This window comes from Anas acuta, chromosome 13, assembly GCF_963932015.1.
Source record: "Anas acuta chromosome 13, bAnaAcu1.1, whole genome shotgun sequence".
NCBI lineage: Eukaryota > Metazoa > Chordata > Aves > Anseriformes > Anatidae > Anas > Anas acuta.
In genome coordinates this window covers 19,395,190-19,411,484 of record NC_088991.1, presented here as the reverse complement: position 1 = coordinate 19,411,484, position 16,295 = coordinate 19,395,190, and the positions used below count along the sequence as shown (strand labels likewise).

Here is a 16,295-nt window from a genome sequence, read left to right as displayed (position 1 = left end):
GCAAGAAAGAACCCAAAGTGATTTTACAGCCAGTGAGAACTACAGCTGGTAATGCCTGTGTGGGACAAGAAGCTGTTTTCAGGGAGATTATTGCCAAGCATTGCCAGTAGACCAAGCAGATGTGGATTTAGCAGAAAGAGGAGGGGAGATGCAGGGGAGCCGTGGCTGGCCATCAGCACCCCCCTGCACTGTGCCGCCCAACGCAGCTGAGGATGCACAGCCTTTTATCCTGTGTTTGGATCAAAGCCATGAGCTCTCCTGGGAGCGGGCTCTGCCTCTCACCGGAGGCAACCACGCTTGCTCTGTACCGCTTTCCACTGAAAGCATCAGAAACAGCTTGCCTAGGAAGGCTGCCTGGAAAACAAGTGCAGTATCTTAATTCTAATGTGCTCATTTGTGCATAACAATAATAGTAATAATAATAATAATAATAAATAAAGGAGGACCAGCTTCTAGACTTCGATGGTCTGCACAACTCTCTGATTTGTGCACAGGCAGGTCCCAGAAGAACAGAGACTGGAGGTGTGGATGGCCAGTGTGGCTATTACAGGAACGTGTCTGACAAAATTACAAACCTAAATCCTGCACCTAGAACAGAGGCTAAAAAAGTTCTTTAAATCAAGTTACCATTTTAATTCCTCACTTTTCTCAATTATTTTTTTTGTTGCGAAGGCTTTGTGGCAACTCATGTCAAAGAGCTAAGTAAATATTTTCTTGCACTGTGTAGAAGGTGATGTCAGACAGTGATGGAAGTGAAATACTGACTTTGTACAACTGTTTGTACCTCAGCTAGAATTGACTCATTTTGTGAGATTATAGAAAATGCATTCTGTGATCATATATGCCCCTAGAGGCCTCATGGAGGTGAGATTATGCATCTCACAATGTTATTGTATCAGGAAAAAAAAAGAGACTAAGTAAATAAAAAATCTGCAGGATGTGACTTCATCATGCACTGTTGACATCTGCTTATATGATTTAAAGGATGTTACTATGAATATCGTAGTTGCTAATGTAAATGATGAAGAAATCATAGGTCAATCATATAATAATAAATATTAGCATAGGTTTCCCAAGGCCAGAAATGGCTGAAATGGTAATTGGAACTATGATTTTACTCTTGAATTATGTGATACTGAAAACACTTTTGTCTCTGCTGCTTTCCTGGAACTGCTCCATTAAAGCCAGACAGATCCACTCTCCAATCTTTCTTATTCCAAGAAATAATGTCTCCTCTTCATCTGGACTATTTTTCTTTCACCCACCTCGCCCTGCACGATGCATGGGGCTGCGATGTTAGAGGGGTGAGCAGGACTGCCCGCTCTGAGGGTGCCCAGCACTGCCTGGCACCTCGGGCTGGGGCAGGAGACGAGGTGCACCTTGGCAAAGCCTCCTCGCTGTGCTGCAGGCTGGGAGCACGCCGCTAACCTCATAGTCAGCAGCCAGCCACTTCCTGCTTAAACATCCAAATAAAGTGCTCTCAAAGTGCATTAATGCGATAACCGATGTATTAAATTTGATGAAAGGCCGGTCCAAACAATATGGTTTAAATTGACGAACACCTGAAACTCATGGCACTATTTATGACACCGCTGAATTACTCTGGACATGCAGAAGACACACAGGCACGCAAAAACCCTGTGGCTGCAGCTTTAGCATAATTCATACAGGAGTTATCTGGCAACACCTTGTGCTGCAGAGCATCACCCCAGCCAGCCTGACACCGCAGAGCAGAGACTTTCTTGGTTCTTAGCCCAAAGCCGAGGATAAAGCCAAAAGCTTGCTCTTAAGCTGGGAGGTGCTGGTTTGGAAGTAATGCTGCCTCGAGCCCTGGGGCCAGCCTGAGACCTTCCCTCTGCCGTGCAGCAGCTGGGGACTCCATCAGCCCCTGCCTCCCCCCATGGCTAACAAAAATTGGCTGCTCAGAGGGCGAGGAGGCTGAAAGCCACTTTAAAGCCCTACCTATCACTTTTCACCTGCTACCCCAGCGTCCTGCAACCCTCCCTGCATTTAAGGCTGCATGGATTTGTCCCAGAACAGCCTGAAAGTCAGAAGCTGCTACATGAAAATATTTTAAGTAATAGCAGTTGTTGGGCAATTACTGCATTACCTGGGGATTCCTGGCAACCACTGCATACAGTAGGATTTGGAAATGCTGCTAAATCATATTTTTACAGGGAAAAATAAAAACACAATACAACCCTGTAATGCTATCTGAATTTTGCTCTGCTATTCTCCTTTAATGCCTGTAACTCCGGACTGACGGCAGCTCATGGCTGAGCAGTCATGTTCTATCCGTTGCCTAATCCCAAAACACTCCATACAAAGAAATCCGGATACTCCATGAGTATTTTAGAACAGTTACACAAAAGTCTAAAATTAGGTCATAAATTATATAATCTTGCAAGGAAACAAGAAATTTAATGACTATGCCAAACCAGAGATAAAAGCTGAGGAAGGAAATAGCATCTTCCTCATTAAATATTAAGGATCAGATCCTTCAAACATCTTCCAGTGATGAACTCTGTGGGAGTTTGGCATCTGTATTTGTGTGTATTCTATAGAATATGCTTATACATCATATACAAGTGCTAAATGTGATTTATGGAGCATCCACACAGGAAGTGTATTTATAATGCATAAAAGTATTCCATCAAGACCAGAGAAGGTGATCAGTGACAGATTCCTAAGAGGTTTAATCAGATACCATGATGGCTTATTTCTAGTGTTGCTCCAAAAGGGTTTTTAATTATAAGGGTGCTCAGAAGGAGCAGGTAGAGGCACTCCTTTTTCACACTTAGAGGCCGCAGAGATTGCAGATGTAGAGATCAGCTTGGTGCCTTCTCAGTGGGATTCAAGAAACGCCGTGCAAGAAGAAAGATCACCAGGTTCTAACAATGGGTTTGAAAATTCCCTGCAACACTTGAATCTCTCCCCCGTCTGCTACAGTGCCATAGTCTTTCTTCTAATCTTATACAAGACACATCTGATTTGATCTATTTAAAACAGTGCTGGGGGGAGATCTTGTGCATTTTCTGTTAAAAGTTGTACCTGATTCCCCTGGACCGGTGGCCGGCGCTGATGTCCTGAGTGTGTTAATGAGATGGAATAAGAGCCTCTGATGCACTACGCCAGATAGCACTCCCACCCTTGCTGCTGTCAAAGCCCCTCTGATAACCATGTCCGTTTTTTCAAAGATTTGAGTCATTTGTGGATTGACTACATAATCCTTGTTCTGAAGCCTGGGAAAACTGCTGTTGATGCCCTTGGCAAATTCTTATCCTAAAAAAAAAAAAAAAGAAAAAAGCATGAAAAAGAGTACCAAGTAATTTCAATTCCATAAAATATATTAAATGCATCACACAGGTATGTAAATGGGAAACTCCATAACTGTAATTTGCCCATTTAGAGCCTGATCTAAAGGCTATAAAAGTTAATTTGAAATCTTTTCATTGATTTTAATGGGCTTTAGATCGGGCCCATATTATTCACTGCATATCATGTTTGTTTCAGTGCAAGACTGCATTTATCTAAAACATGAATTTGGTGGATTATAACACATACAAATCCACTCCTTATTGTCCAAAGGCAAACCCTGTGAAATTTATTGAGTTTGGTTACACACGTAAAATCTAAACCACAAAAGAAAGTCTCAAATACTGATTACACTTTTTAAAAGTGAGATAAAAAATGAGGAGGCCTTCTTTTCATTATGTACTAATGCAATGTAAATGTATTTTAAGCATCATGAAATCCAAATGGAATTTCTCACAATTTCTCTTTTCTGACTGCAGTAGTTCAACAAAAAAATTACATGTAAATGATTCAAAACCTCTTGAAGAAACAGCATTTTTTTCTAATTTGAGCAGAAGAAAAAAATGTTTCAACCCAAGCTCAGCAAGGGATAACAGTATTGCAGTCACTGCATGGAGAATTTAGCCACTCATAATTCTAAATCCTTTTCAAACGCTTTATTGCTATAAGGTGGCTAATACCAGCCTCTACACAACAGGGCTCCCATAGCATTAACCATGAGAGATAGGCTTCCAGAAAGAAACTATAGCAAAGTAATTGTAAATCTCTAATGATGCATAAAACCAAGCTGAATTGGTCCTGAATTCTCAGCATAAAAGAAATGAACCATCAGAAGAACCAATTCTGGTGGCAGTATAACATACCCCAGTGTGGAAACTGTTTATGGTGTTTGCTGCAGTGGAAATATTCCTACTAATATGCAAGCAATACGAATTCATTAAAAATGCCCAAATGATGCAAGTTCTCACAATACTGTGTGCGACATTAAAAACAAATCATTAGCCAAAAGAAAACCTCATCTGTACCAAAGCAATTCACCGCCTCCTTTCTCAGTAGTAGCCAGTATTTCTGTACTACAAATTCCACGGGTTCTGTGTGTTTTGAAACCAATATTGCAAGACTTTCAGTATGGTGCTGTGTTTTGTGGCAGGAACTGCCTCATACAGCTGGGCCAGCTGGGCTGGGGCCTCCAGGAGTGGCCTTCAAGTGTACAGAGCCATGGACACACGTTGGTGGGACACAGCTGGCCCTGCTGGTGGGCCACGGTAAGCCCAAAGCCTCCCATCTTCCTCGTGGGTTTAGGCAACTCCTGCTGGATAAGTATCCAATAAAACATTTAAATCTGTAATTAATGATACCATTCCATTAATTAATGATGCAATCCACAAACTGTAACAATCGACCCAGCTCATTCCCGAAACCTCAATGCACAAGCCTGGACCCTCACCCATTAATCCATCACTGTCCAGAGGCAACATGCTCCAGAAGCAGATCAGATTGATTATCTGGGAGACCAGAAATCACTTACTTGTGCACAAATCAGGCACAGAACACGCAGAGGTTATGCACATCTCTCTTGCAGCCCTACCCAGGAGCTTCAGCATGGCCATAAACACGACTCCTTTAGAGACGAGAAGCCAGCTTTACTTTTACATCTAGAAGATCTCGGGCTTTTTTTCAAATGCTGCCAAAAGGTATTGCATGGGATGATGCTTTTCTAGCGCCAGGGCATCTGTCCACTGAGAACTAGATTGACAAGGCTGAAACTGTTGTTTTTGTTTGTTTTATCATTTCACAACTCCAAGAGCCAGACATCTGAAAGCTAGGATACATCATCGCACTGTGTCAAAATCAGCGAATGCACAGATTTGAAATCTGCATACGTGGCAAAAATAGGGCGTATCTGAAATTAATTAAAATTTCTAGGCACTACCCAGAGAACAGTATTTATCCATAATAAGCATGCATCAATGTATATCATATTTAGTGCATGCTTTTTAGTGAACCTGCAGTTTTCAAGTCTTGCATGTAGTACTCTAAGGCTTACGAAGGACTCTAAGGTTTAGCAATAACTTTTCATTAAAAAAAAAAAAAAAAAAAAGCATTTCAAAGAATTATCTTATTAAAAATAACAACCAAATGTAACCGATTTAAAGTCACACTGAAGAGGAATGAAATGCAAGTGACACACTGGAGCTTTCTACAGTTGCAGTTGCAACTATACGCATCGCATACTGCCTGTGCAGTATTAAAAATACCATAACCATGTACAGGTATCCTTATCCATAACCCCTGTGGAAATTATGCAAAGAAAAGGTAAACAGCTTTGTGAGAGACTTTTTTTTAAAAATAGCATTGGTCTGATTCTACTGCAGTTAATGACATTTTAAACATTGATAGCAGTAAAACAAAAAGTTAGGATAAAATGTGAAGAAATTAAGTTTTCCTATAAAATATCACTGTTGTGTATGTATATACATGCATATATATAACAATAAAGGAATGGAAAAAAAAACTGTTGAGAGAGGGGAAAAGGTCTGCAGGCACAAGAGAAATGAACTGGTTCACACTGTCGCAAACATCATTCACATTGGCAAGGAGCTGGCACCTTGAGCATCTTTTCCTTTACTTGTGCATGAGGTGTATCACCCTGGAAGGGTTTTTATGGCTGTTCATTTTGGAAAAAAATATCTGAACTACTTGACTCATTGCCTCATCGTTTTGCAGCGGAAAGTGCAATCTAAGATTCTCCATTTGACACCTTTACAGTCAAAGTTACCTCTATTTTTTCCAATCAAATCAGACCAACTCTAATTAAATTTAAACAAGACGCTAAAGTGAGATGAATGGTTTATAGGTGCTTCATGCTTCCCTACAGTGATTAATAGATAAAGAATTCATACCTACACCAAATTAGTTGACAAACCCTACTGTAATTTATTCCTTGTACATGATGATCTGTAAGTACAGGACACTCCTGTAGAGACTGAGCTCCAGCTCCCTCCAAATCCATTTCATGCTGGTTGGCTGCACCCACCAGGTATTTACATTCCACACATCTTGTCCTCTTAGTCAAAGTTTCTCAATCTGGTTTTCATTTTAAATCAAAGTAGCAGCGATTGTTCTTGCACAGAATGCCATTATTTGTCAGTTGGCTTTGCAATGTGGGCAGCTGCATTAGACCGTGCTATTTCTTGGTGCCCAAAGAACTGCTCTGTTGGGTTTTATTTTTCCGTTTGTTTTCCCTTATGTTGTCCTGCATATCACTCTGTTCTATAAATGAGCAGCAAAGGCAATTTTCTTTCACATATGGGTGTAATTTTGCCAGAGGCATTCATTTGTCACTTAAAAATCATGTTCTTTAATCCCCAAGCTAATCCAGAACATGCCTACCTGCTTCTAAGGCAGAGAATTATAAGAGGGGAGTCCAGTGCCATGGATCAGCCAAGAATTTCTCTCAGGCTGGAGCCACACACAGGCTGGAAACGGAATTGAACTTTTGCAGATGGAACTGACTCTGATTATTTTTAAGGGAGTTATTTTTTAAATTCAGGTTAGGGTATGAACCAGGAGCTGGCAAGAGATGCATATGGGGTTTAATCTGACTCATCAATTATGTTACAGTTTAAATTGTGCAAGGTCAATCCAGACCCTGAGGTGGATATCCCTGTGTTGGATAAATGGAAATCAATAAATCTATTCAGAAAAACATAATTTCATTTTGATTCTAAACCAGAAATTGAGATACATTCATTTCTCCCTTACCACACCTCCCTGACTTAAATATATCCTGTGTTATATAAGTAATTGTTTTGAACCCACTCTAGGACACAGTCAGAGACATGACTCCAATAACACATTATCAGTAAAACAAAGCAAAACAGTTTCATGTCCCTGCTGCGTTTGTATATACACTCTTAAATGAGCAGATTCTCTCATTATTCACTCTGATCTGGTCATCGTATGCTTAGTCACAGCTGTCACAACAGGTGCCCAAGCGTCCCCCCTCTTTGTGGCTCTGCGTTTTCTTTCTGGAGTTCATTGTCAAATTCCTCTGCTGCCTTTCTTTGGTGGCTTTGCTGTTGCCTCTAAGGTTATTCCCAGATTCAACTTTATAATTACTTCTGAAATCATCTGGGACTGGCTGACTCTGGATGCAACAACCCTTCACCTTTAGCATCAGTTCTTGGCGATTTGATGGTCTTGTCATGTGAAACCAGTTTATTCACCAGCTTTGGCCCCTCTCTTTTTGCCTGGAACTTTCTCCATCTGTCTTAAAAATCTCCAGTGATCACTTCTAACTTCAATTTACAACAGTGTGCATTGCAGAATATACCTGCAGACTATGTAGCAGTTAGTGGCAGAATCCTCCACTACACTGGATTATCTCCCCTTATGCCAAACTAAAGCAGGAGTCTCCAGTGACTTCAGAGTTTCTAGATGGGGTCACCTCCTCACCTCTGTTTCTCTCTAACATCATTCAGCAGCAGTTTGGGGAACAAAGTTTATCTGATACAACCCCATATCAAACATTTTTAGTTCTAGGAAGTTTTAGGAATCTAGTCTCTTTTGATATTAAACTATCTGCAAATAAAGAGACAATTTTAAAAGATTTTTTTTTTCAATTGTCTTAAAGATAGATAGTGTAAATTGAGGGCAAAATATATGCAATTCAAACTTTTATGAATTGTAGATATCAGAAGTTAGTGCCTGATTTCCAAAGTGCTATAACCCATCAGTCCCATTGAATTGCAAAAGTTGGTGAGGAAGAAAATAGACTGAAAGACAGCTATGTAACCTGTATCGGTCCCTTGAAGCACTGAAAAAAATGGGCAAAAACATTAAGGCAAAAGCTTTCTACAATTTTACTTCAATAAAATTACACAAGAGCAAGGAAAAAAAAATCTTTTGATTCACAGAACAAATAGATTCAATCCAGTACTAATACCATTTAGTTTTTCTCCCTGAAAACCCACAGTTAGGGGTTGAGACACGCATTCATATCTCAGGTTTCATCCATTTGAGACTGAAATCTTTTTCTAGCATACCCTTACAATACTGCCTTCCCTGCCCTACAGGGCAGCATAAGCAATTACAAATGCTTACAATTGAGAACAAAATATTGCAAAAATCTTTCATGTGTCTGCACCATTTTTAACACAATTTATTAGCTGACAACTAGAAGCAGAGGCAGTGTCATATGTTCATCCAGATTTCTGTCGGTCACCTACGATTTGAAGAAGTTATCCTCTATATTATTGTACTTTACCAGCTCTTTGGACATAATAATTAACATGTTGCACTAAAATGACTTAAAATCCTACTGTTTTAAAACTGAACAGAGAATTCATCCCTCTGCTTCCTAGTCCCCTTCTTTTCCCAGATTATTGTAAAAGCAAAGTAATTACACCTGGTGTGTTTGTCAGGATGTGGGGGCGTTGTTATTCCCTTCACTTTACAGCAGCACCGGTTTCACTGTCAGCACATCTCGGGACCGTCCGCAGCTCCTGGAGGACTGCAAGCCTGGTCTGAACCTTCCCAGGATGGGAAATCTCCCTGACTTTCACTTGATCTCATGCTAAACTGGAATGGGAGCGGCAAATCTGCCTTGCGACAGTGCGAGTCTGACTGACTGCAGTTACACACTGATCTTAACCAAAACATAAATCTGCAACAGATAAAAGGAAATAAATTGAGATGAGCAGAGACTGGGTGTGCAGAGAGAAAACCAAACACAAACTGAGAGCCAGCGTACTGCAAAACCAGGAGTGCAAAGAAAGTAAAGGACATGAGCTTATTTATTTATTTATTTATTTGTTTATTTTAACCTTGTTCTGATTTCTTTCATTTATGTCTTTCTTTCTCCAGAAATCATCGGACAGAACAGAAGAAGCCCTGAGGTGACAGACATTTTTTCCCTCAGTCACTTGTCTCCTGAGTTGCTGCTGATTGGCAGGCATCACTTACCAAAAGGCAACCAGATGAAATTGCTCCTGTGTGATGGAAAGCAGGAGCTTTGAATGGATTCCCAGTTTTACACTGTATTTCTATAACTGTAGAAGCTCCATGGTCCATATTATTAACCTCCTTCTATTCAAGGATCCAGAAAAGGCAGCTGTGTCAGCTACCCAACCTGAAGTTCAAGACCTTTACAGATGAGGCAACATTTTAGAGCATAATAACTATAGAAAATCCTTATCAAAGATTGTCACAGAGTTGGAATTACCAGTGGTTATCAGTCAATAATTGTTACAGTAACTGATGGGTAAGCAGTAACCCTTCACATGCAATTCTTCTGTGGGAATGAGAAAAGCAGCTGGAAAGAATTCATAACAAGAACCTTGCAGAGCTCAGAGAAATGTGATGTATAAACAGATTATTATTTCCTGTGGATATTGATGATAAATGAACTGGATTCAGTGTGTCTAGGAAATATCACTACACTCTAAGCCAGCTGAACTCCCTGTGGCTCAAGGTAAAAACCTCTGCTGTAACTTACGAGAACTCAGCATAAAGAAAGCACTAAACATCTGGGTCACTTGCAATAAAACAGTTGAACATTCCTCTTACATACTTTTAATTTAATTAATCTTTCCCGTTCATTTTCAGTGTAATGAGTCATTGATTATTGCAGGAGGTGCTTTATAGGGTAAATTAATTCATAGAAGAGAAACTGTAAGAAGGGCTAAGTAGCCAGATAAATAAATAAAAGGCAAAGTGTGTTGGTCACCTGGCTGAAAGTCAGCCCCGTGGGATTCCCATTTCTGAAAATCAGCTTCTCAGTGAGCACTACCAATACCCATGCTCATCTTTACCTATACCTACAGCTTTTATAAAATATGAAAAATCATTACAGAAAAAAGCAAAAATAGCCAAAACTCTGTTCCTCTGCTAGAAATGTGGTTACCTACAAGGAGACGATAGCTTTACATGAGAAAATGTATTTACAAGTGGCTTTTCCATTCAATTTAAAGGAAACTTAGCCATGGTCACTCATCTCAGTGTAATAAATGATATTTCTAAAAAGAGAACAAAGCAGGAAGAGCTAGATACCTACATTTATGGTTAAACAGAGAAAAGGCTGATGTTTGGAGAAGCTGGTTGTACCTGTGAAATTAATCTTCAAAAACTTTCATGGACATGGTCTAGAGCTAAATATACTACCTGGCTTTTCACAGTGCTTACAAAAAGATTAAGTGATAAGGAAAAAATAACATCGAAATAACAAATATGCTCAGAGCAAACAAAGATGGACCGGAAGCCAACCTCCTTCTTGGCACATCTCTGGTTCTACTTTACCTTAAGTCACAGTGGGTATTTATCAGTATATTTATGCAGAACACAGTTTACCAAGTCAGTCTGAAGCTGGTCTTCAAGAGTTGCACATGGGAGAAAACTGTACTAAAGAAACAAAATAATTCCTCATGACCTTATCTCAAGACTAGTCCCACTGCGAATTAGCTTAGATCACAAAAGACTTTGCACCACTGAAAATGTTTGGGAGATAGTGGGGTTATAGTTTATGATGATCTCAAACTCTCTGCATTGTTGAACTGCACAAAACCCAGGTAAATATTTTGATCACGCATGGAGCTACAGCATACATGCATATCTTAGCTCTTTTGATGGCTTTCAACATTGAGAAGAGTTCCCATCGTGCTGTCCCATCAGTCTCATTTTATTTCTGTTAGACATGCCCTTTGCTGTCCACAGCCTTGGAAACTGTATTCCAGGTGTTTGCCAGAAACATGCCACGAAGTTTCAAACAAAGAACAGTAACAACCACTTTGGCTGGTAAATTCATACTACAGAGAAAAAGAGGACTACCTGTTTTACAGCAAAACATTCATAGAACTCACAATGCGTCTTAGCAGGGGTAAATCCTAAATTCAGGAAATAAATTAGTCATTCATAATATGCACTCAGATCTAGCCTGAAATGTACTATTAAGTCATTTCACACTGCAAACCCCTAAGGGCAAGAGCCACATCTTCTACTCCGGGACCGGTACAGTCAGATCCAAAGCCCATTGATGGTACTCACCAAGCACTAGTACTACGTGATGGCCTTTCAGACCAAACTCAGAGCCCGTGGTACTGATGATCTTGGACAGCATAAGTACTGTGTGAAATCCTACTCACAGTAATGAACAGTTACCAGGCTACGCAACAGTTGAACTAGAAACACTAATTTGAAATACAGTACTTAAAAAATAATGTGGAGTCCTTTTACTCCCTGGAGATGTCTGGTTTCCCGAACAAATGGATGGATTATAACAAGCCATTGTGTATTATTTTCTGTTTGTCAATGACCTAGTTCCAGTGCTGTCTGTGATACTTAACTGGGAATCTAAAGCTTGGGGTAGATCTTCAGCTGGAGTAATTCAGCCCTGCTCACTGTACCAACACACAGTCGGAGGAAAGCATCTTTCAGTGAACACACAACACTCAGGAAGTTTCATTTCTTGGCTTGAATAAAATGAGAAAGAAAGATGTCCTTCCAACATCAGCAAACAGGTGAGTACAAAGATATTTACAAACCTGAATTCTGGGGTGACTTCAGTGACAGAAATTTGCTTGTTTGACAACTAGCAAAGACCGAGAGGTGCATTTCTGTGATGAATGCATAAGTGTTAATTTTTGACCTGGGACTGATTACATGATGAAGTTCACATGGCTGACGGCATTAGGTTCTCTTCTTAGTTTGTTGGATTATTACACTTAACATGAGTATGTGGTGAGAGCTTCACAGGAAGAGCTGCATTCTGCCTTACTATCATCTTGGTAATATATTTTTTATTTTCTTAAAACCATGCATGTTGCACACTGATGATCCTTGCAGTGATTTACAAATAATGCATTTATACCTCATTTAAATCATACGTTATAATTTATAGGTTAGTTATTTTATGTTAGTGTCAATCAAAATCGGAAGCTGTATGAAAGAGCTCAGAATAGGAGAAAAAGATTTTTCATGGTAAGCTTAAATAAACTAATGATGGTATTACAAGAGCTATCACAGACAAACCTGCCATCTATTAACACAATTGTTGCTGTCTATTTAAGTGGTCCACCTCCTGCTTGTTTGTAAAAAGTTAATAATTACAGCATAACTAAACTTGTGTAAATAGACAAGTCTGCACTGGATAAAACCTACAAAACTGAGCTGCGGCTCTACCTCAATGGTTAAGAGTGAATATTGAGATTTCAGCCTTTTTTACTGCAGCATACGCCAGCCCTCTGATGAAGGTATATTTGAGATTTTGTTCAGACAACTCCTCTGCGACTGTCAGGGTGACAGCAACCACCCAAAGCCCCACCCCAGCATAACCACAGGAATGGTTTTGCAATGGTGTTGCCTTTGCAGAGCACTTCAGCACTACTGTTGCTGGTTTAGCACAGACAACAGCACACACAGAACCTCAGAGGGAAGGCAGAAAATGCATGGAAAGTAATTCCCTCTTAGCTCTGTCTCACCCTGTCCTTTACAGGCTGGGAGCTCGTCATGGCTTCCAGTGGTCCCTGCAGCACATCCATTAAATGGTGGCAGCCCTGCTAGGTAGCCACCTGCCTTATTATCATCTGGAAGCTAGAATACATTCAGAACTTTTAAATTAAGGTTGCGAGCAGAGACTGGGACAAAGCAGGAGACCCTGGCTCCTGGAGACCACAGAAAGCCAACAGCCCCTCTGTGTTCTGCACAGTGCCATGGTGGTTGAATGCCAACTCTACTTACCGCCTCCCTCACATGTAGGAGACCTCTGACAGTTGTTGATAAACACATTTTCAAGGACTGTGTTAGACCCTAGATATTTGTACTTGTAACGCAGTTGTGCTCCAGCTAACCATAGCAGTAAGGATTGCTGGGCGCACCACCTATGGCATGTGCAACAGGCTATTTGGCCAGATTCGGCAGCGGCGCTGCCCCATGGTCCTCCGTGTTGTGTAGAGTGAGTCACAGCACTAAAGCACATGCTACCATGATGTTAAATGCTCTGTATGGTAAAGGGAGCGATGTATGGTGTATGGAGCAAAGCAGGGCTCCAACTCAGAGACAGATCATCACCCAGCTCATCTGAAGCTCTTTGATGAAGCACAAGGGAACAAGCTCCATGCAGTCAGCATCAGCCTTCTTGCATGGAGAAACCCAGGTCCTTTGGAAGCAAATTTTTCCTATTACAAAGAGAGAAAACACCTCTCATACCTGCCCTTTGTAACATTTTTGCTGTCTCAAACAAATTGTTGTTGATTTCCTGCAGAAAGGAGCAGTGTAGCCTGTGTGATTTAGAAATATCATCATTTGCCTTCTTCCCTACAGATGGCAAACTCTTTGGTTTCTGCCACCACTAAACATACAAATAAATCATCAAGATATGATCTGCTAACATATTCAAAATGATGTTTGGCCTCAATTTTTTTTAGCTTCAAACATCAATTTCATTTCGTAATGAATACATGCTTCATCTCATAACATTTCATTTTTCATACATTTAGCAAAATTGCTTAACTGATACATTTTTTTTCCAAAACAGCTTTATTTCTACCCTAAAAACATGCAAATCAAAGACTCACACACTTATATCATGTGCAGAATTCCCTACTGTCGGTTCAATCGCTAAATCATAAAATATTCATAATCCCTACTTTTTTTTTTTATTATTTTTTATTTTTTACAAAATGAATTTGGTATCCTGACTTTTTTATGTAAATCATGTTAAGATATACGGACAAAATTTTACCAGCCTCTCCACGTAGCTATTTCCATTTTTATTTGCTGCCCCCTCCAAAGAACAACCTCCCCACCACCCACCCATGTGCTCTGCGTGCAGGCAGCCTTATCGGGAGTGCTGGCAAGGCACATCCAGCACTCACTTCACAAGCTTAATGCCCTTTGCAATTCTTGTCTGAGCAGTTGTTAGCTGAAGACAAGAAGACTTATTTCTATTCATTCCCTGCATAATCCACCTTATGAATTTACACCTCACCTATCCGTACATTCAAGGACCCAGAAATACAAAATATTTCTTACTGTGTTTTAAACCCACATCCTCCTGGATACAAGATAAGAGCTTAATAGCTTTGACACCGCAGTGTTTTCATATTCATGCATAAGTTATGGATATAGCAACAGATCAGCACTTCTTTGTGCTTCTCATTGGCTCTGGTTCGCTGCCTTAAACTGTCTGAGTCAAGGCCACGTTTTAATGCCATAGACGCTCTATTCAAATACCAGTATGACCACATTTTAAAAGCCACCCTGTACCACTTCATTGCCGCAGATGTCCTTTACATCTGGCAAGGGCCGTTTCTCTGCATGTCAACAGTAATTCAGTTTAACAGCTGTCTCTTTTGACAAGCTTAGTGTCAGACTCTGAAATGACAGGGTGACAGTTTTCCTTTTCTTTAACAGAACGTAGTGCAAATTAACCATTTGAATGCAGGATCGCTGAACGCCCCCAGAATACAGTTTTCAGAGTGAACTGAATAGGATTTAGGAATTGTTGATATTTCAACCGGAGCTGAAAACCTATAGCGTTTGACAAATCGAGGCACTTCTACTGTAATTGAGATCTGTACCTGAAGTGTAAGTGTTCAAAGCCCAGAAAACCTTAAATTGAGATGAGATAGACATCAGAGGTAAACACTGGGAATTTGCAAACTGGTAATGATAAGTACTTTTCCTGCATTGCATAAATACACAGGAGAATTTTCTGTATATTTAGTTAAAGTGCTTGTTAATACAGCAGCTAATGGTATCGTGTGTATCAGCTTTCAAATGGCACGCTGTACACACACCATTTTCCACAAATGCCAAACGTACCAAGGCACCTCTTCCCATCACTCCTCCAGGACTAAAACTATGCCCAAGATAATTCTGCACATCTTAATGACTGAAACCTTTAGCTCAAAAAACAACTTGTGGACAGTAACAAAGTGCCACCACCATTTATGAACAACCAGTAAATGCTACACAGACATCCCTTTAAACTGGTGCAAGATTGAGCTTTATGAGGCTGGCCGTATTAGGCTCTCATAAAAGTGAATAAAACAAATACAAACATTATGCTACACTTAAACTGCATATTGATGCAAGTTTTGTGGTGAGCCACTTCACTGTGTTAATGTTACACTCCAGCTGCCACAGTGAGGATGAACGATATGTCCCTGATTTGGCAAATGCATGTCCTGCTCTCATCCTGTTGAAACCAACGGCAAACCTCAAAGCGATTGCAATGGGACTAGACTCCGGCTCGTGCAATTTGTTGTTTTAAAGAACTATGAAAACCTCTCAGCTGTTTGCTCCTGGGTAAGCAGTTACATCTAAAGCACTACAAAAACTCTGGGATGAAAGGATGATACAGAGAGACTAACATTTAAATGCCTTTAGTAATTGCTTTTGTTTGCTTATTTAGATGTCACAGTAAGTATTTGGATGTGTTACCCATTGCCATAACATCTGGGCATCTCATAATATTTAAAAAGATTCATGTCTCTTACTGTCTCTAAAAGGTATGCAAATTTCTATGAGCTGAAATGGGGATTTCTCAAGAACTGTTCAGTTTCATAATACAGCTAAGGTCTTCTTCAGTATTCAGCTCTTTTTACATATAAATGGTCATGAACTGCAAAAAGAAATCACTTCCCCTCAGTCACTCTATAGCAAGACTTCTGCTCAATTTTTGTCCTTCCTCGAGCAGTAGGAACGATCAGAAATGAGCCGAAGCTCACTCTGGGGCTTCCATCCCAAAGACTGAGCTGCAGGAAGAGCTCTCCTCTTGCTGGGCAAGATCTGGTAAAATTAGCAGTCGACCTCAGTAAAACCTGAGTCTCCCCGCTCTGCAGGAGCTGGGACAGACATGATGATGGAGCTAAACTCCCCGGTGCCTCATTTCTCACCCGACATGCCCTGGCTTTTCATTTCCATGGCCTGGGAATTCATACATTCATAGCCAGAGGTGAGTCACTATGAAGGGAACATAT

General features: G+C 40.3%; 1 long non-coding RNA gene across 5 annotated transcripts in view; it reads right to left on the bottom strand.

The window, feature by feature from the left end:
* The window catches only part of LOC137863741 (uncharacterized), an 86,763-nt gene that overhangs the window by 5,365 nt on the left and 65,103 nt on the right, over positions 1–16,295 (bottom strand). For all 5 annotated transcript variants that reach the window (XR_011101100.1, XR_011101099.1, XR_011101097.1 and 2 more), the window contains one exon: positions 3,052–3,282. This is a non-coding gene — a long non-coding RNA (uncharacterized lncRNA). The remainder of the gene's footprint in view (positions 1–3,051; positions 3,283–16,295) is intronic.